This window comes from Monodon monoceros, unplaced genomic scaffold, assembly GCF_005190385.1.
Source record: "Monodon monoceros isolate NGI ecotype Baffin Bay Population unplaced genomic scaffold, NGI_Narwhal_1 Super_Scaffold_8, whole genome shotgun sequence".
NCBI classification, from domain to species: Eukaryota; Metazoa; Chordata; class Mammalia; order Artiodactyla; family Monodontidae; genus Monodon; species Monodon monoceros.
Window position 1 is genome coordinate 39283697 of NW_021703785.1, and position 4313 is coordinate 39288009.

The following is a 4313-nucleotide window of genomic DNA, read 5'->3' on the forward strand; positions in this document are numbered from 1 at the left end:
AAACTGCCTTTCTGAGTTTTCTTATAGCTCATTGGGTTTCTTCAGAACACCTATTTTGAATGTTCTATCAGTTAGATTACAGTATTCCATGACTTATTTAAGTTTGGCTTTTGGAGAATTGTCATTTTCTTTCTGTGGTATAGTGTTACTATGGCTCCTCATGGTGCCTGATGAATTCCCTTGCTGGTGCATTTGAAATTAAATGACAGGTTAGAAGGTACAGTCTTGTTTTCTGGTAGTTGACACTAAAACACAAGTTTTTGCTTTCTCTTACCTGAGCTGCCTCTGGTTATATTTGAGAGTTGGTGCTTTCCAGCCTCCACCACCTCTGTAACAGATGGGGATTGCTGCTTTCCTTATAGCATTTTGTGCCTCCGGGGTAGTTGCTGCCTTGTTTCTGCGAGCGTTGCTGTCATCACTGGGATGGTGGGCTCTTCCTTTGCATCCAACAACACCTGAGTCACAGGCTCTGCAACCATGGAGAAAGGGGGACAGTAGGAGGGGAGCTGGGGTCACGCAGGTGCTTCTATCCTGTCTGGTATCATAAGGTTTGCTGGTTCTGCATTGCAGATGAGTAAGATGGGGGCTGAGGTTGCCGGCACCACAGTGACTGGAGAGACAGTGTACCAGTCCACACTGCCATGGCTACTCAGTTAACTTTGTCTATGGGCACTACTGCTGTAAGGAGACTGGGGTCCTGTGTGCCACCTTCCCTGTTGCTACTGGCTTCTCTGAAGCTGTGGACTCAGCTACTGCAGTCAGAGGGCCAGGGTTGCAGGCACCAATTCTTCTACTTCCCAGGCTCTGCCTCTTCTATGTGTTCCAGTCCACCCACTTTTATATGTACAGATGTGTGGAATTCTCCAGCTTCCTGCTGTATTGAGAAGAAACACCTTTGTTGAGTTGTGGATATTTTACTAGTTGTAGTTTGTAGGGGATAGAGAAAGGTTTTTTTTTTTCACTTTGCCATATTGCTGACATTCTGTCTTCTTTTAAATTGATCTTTTTTTCATATTTTCAAAATGGTAATTAGGTATTACCAAATAAATTAATAAACAGCTCTTAACTCAGAGTGCAAAATGAAAGCACCTTATTATTTTAAGGGTGCAAAAGCAAGAAAATACAACATAAACTTATCCACATTTTTAAGTAGTCATCTGTGTGATAGGTAAATTCCATTTAAAAACATTTTCAATAGAAAAATGATTTGTAAATCAGTTTACAGAAGATCGAAAAAATCAATGTTTAATACCAACTTTAACTATAAATAACTAAAAAGAAAATTGTTCTCTCTTCTCTTTTTGCTTCAACATTTATGTCTTTTGCTCTTTGCCTTTGGGAGAAAATATTGCACTGTAAGGCTGCCATCTTTTGGGGTGAGGACAAGATTCAAGATCTTCTTTAATGTAACCTCTTTCCATGCAAGTCTGAGTGGAACGAAAGCCAACTTCCCAGAAATTCTCCTGTGTGTTGGGTGGAATGCAGCAAAATCGGGGTCCAGCAGGAAGCCAACTTCTTTCCTCTTTCTTCTGCTGGAAAATCTGCATAATAAAATTTCACATTCTTTACATGTGTGTCCAAGCAATTTTCTTCTCTCTTCTTTTTTCCGAACCACCTCAATATGAGGAAAATTTTGTAAGTTAGTTTCTCTTTCATCATCTTTAAAATATGGCTCAACAAATGCTTTCTGTTTGACCTTATCTTGTTTATCACTACAAGTGTTTGATTTTTTTGTAGTAGCTGACAACACCTTCTCTTCATCTGCTACTTGGGGGAAGCTATCCACCAAACAGGATTCATATTTTTCATGTGTAGTCCGATCAAATATATCTTGCAAGTTATCATTCACTTTTCTTTCTCCATTTGGACTTTTTCCTCCCTTCTGCTCTGCTTCTTCAGTTTTAAAAGCATAGTTTCACTAACCAGTGTACAGTCCATGTCCACTGTCTCTCCTCCAGCTAATCTTGATTGACTTCCATTCTTTATATCTACTACAGTAATATCCATTTTATACTGAGAAAGGTCTGCTCTTGGATCTATTCTCCACTGGATATTTTCAAAGAATACATCTTGGTTGTGGAGACTTTATTTTAGCAATTCTACATGGATTTAACAGAAGAACTGGTTCAAATTTATGTGCTTCAAGGATTGACCTGGTTTTTATTTTTATAGGCTCATGAGAACCAGCAGCCTTCATGTCATCAAAAAGATTCTCTGTCTCTAAACTTTCACGTGGATGCAGAGGGCTTCTAAAGATAGGATTTTCTTCCTTTATTTGTAACAGTGTTTTATTATCTGGAGATTTACTCAAGGACTGGAAAAGAGACTCCTGTAAACAGGGCTCTTTTGGTTTAACCCACAGCTCCCACTCAAGGCCTTACAGCTTGAGAAAGAGCCCTTTGGAACAGGCTTCAAAACTTCATAGAGAGTCACTTGCCTAAATCTGAGTTTAGAGTTCTCACTTCCTTGGCTTTTCTCTTGACACTGAATAGCTGAAAATCGATCAGACAGATCCAGAGGTTTATCCATCACATAGTCTCCATTCATGAAAGAACAATTATCCAGTGCAAAAAGAAAAGCATTTTCTTTATCAAAGGAGGTTTGGGAGCAGCTTATTTCATCTTCACTTTCTTCCCCAATTTTCTTCCTTTTGGTTCTGCCTCCCAATGATTTCAGGGGTACTACATGCTTATCTTTATCAGTAACAGTATCTTTAGTGTGATCAATACTATCCTATTCACTTAGGGGTTCACTTGTATTTCTATTTATAAGCATCTGCTTATTAGAAGATGGCTGGTTAGTGATCTTGTTCACTTCAGCTCCAAGATTATGATGTGTGAAAAGAGCACCATCTTCAGATTTTGATCTAGGTTTCTCTAATTTATAATTAGAAATGTTGCTGAAAGGCACTGTTTTCAGATTTTTGTTTTGTTTTCTTTTGTTTTTGGTTTTTTCCCCCAGTCTCTAAAAGAGAAGGGAAAAAAAAAACTTATATTCAAACCTAAGCTACTTTTTACATTAGAGGTAGCTCCAAGTACAGGAGATGATACCTGAGTGGTCAATTCTTCTTGAGGAGGAGTCTTTGAATTAGAATCTGAAAATGTTAAACTATCTTCACCATTTCTTCTAGATTCCTCAAAATGTCTTTTTTTTTTTTTTTTGGTGATCTCATTCCAGGTAGTGGTAGAGCTCATCACCAAGAGGGTTCCTAGGGCCTCAAGATTCAGATTCATCTTGAACACTAAGTCCAAGTGATTCAGAAATAACTGTAGCTAAATTATCATGAGAATAACTGCTTTTTCCATATGTTTTAGCCATTGGAGCTCAACTCTGATCACAAGTGTTGGTCACTAGAATTTCACTTTCATTAGGTTTATGTTGTGGATGAGTTGAAGACTTTGGTACTTTTTTCAATTCATGTGCACACGCAGAATGCTCCAGTTTAGTATGTGTTTGTTCTACGTGTTGGACATGGAGGTTCTCTTTTCTTCATAGCCAGTTAGCACCAGAAAATGAAAACGTTGTTATTGGTGAATCTGGAATAATACCTTCCTCAGATTTAAGATCAGTTGCTTGATGTAGTTGATCATTCTCAATTTTCTGCTGCAGCTATTCAGAAAACATTTTATTTTCTTCCTGTAGGTATTCTTTTCATTCATAAGCTCTGTGATGACTTTAAGATTCTGCTGTCGAATATTTTCAAACTCTTGTTGTTTCTTCTGCTTATGTTCTTCAGTTTTTGCACAGCAATCACATAATCCTGCTCTTAATTGATCTTCTAAAACTTTAATGGTTTCATGAAGAACTTTCCGTTGCTCTCTCAGCTGTTGATTTTTGGTGAAGAATTCTTCTAGTCTTTGTGCATCTAAAATTAATTCCTTTTTCAGTTAGGTTACTTTTACTTGTAAACCTTGTACTTCCTTATCATGATACTCCTTTAGTTTTGTCCAAAGATCCTTAAAGTCATTAGATACATCTGGGTTTCCACAACTGCTTCCTGAGACAGTCATCTTGCTTAATATGATCCACACTTCTACTGCTTAATGTTTTCTGCCCTTTTCTGTTACATTATATACATCTGAAGTTGTCTTTGGCCAGTTTAAATGCAGCTTGCAAGATTGTCTCGAGATTCTTAAAAGCCCCAGCACAGAAGCAGACACACTCTGAGGCTGGGCAGAGAAGGCCATTTGCTTTTCTCCTTGTTTGCCATTCGCTTTTCTCCTAGTTCCGTCACTAATCGGCCAAATTGCCAGTGGTCAAGTCTCCTCCTCAGAACAGCCCAGCCCAGGCTTTTCAGGGCTAGGGGAGGGCCC

At 38.6% G+C, this 4313-nt stretch overlaps 1 pseudogene; it reads right to left on the minus strand.

Annotated features, from left to right (window-relative positions):
• Window positions 1-1313: 1313 nt before the first annotated feature.
• On the minus strand, window positions 1314-4010 carry LOC114888321 (annotated as a pseudogene).
• Window positions 4011-4313: the final 303 nt, after the last annotated feature.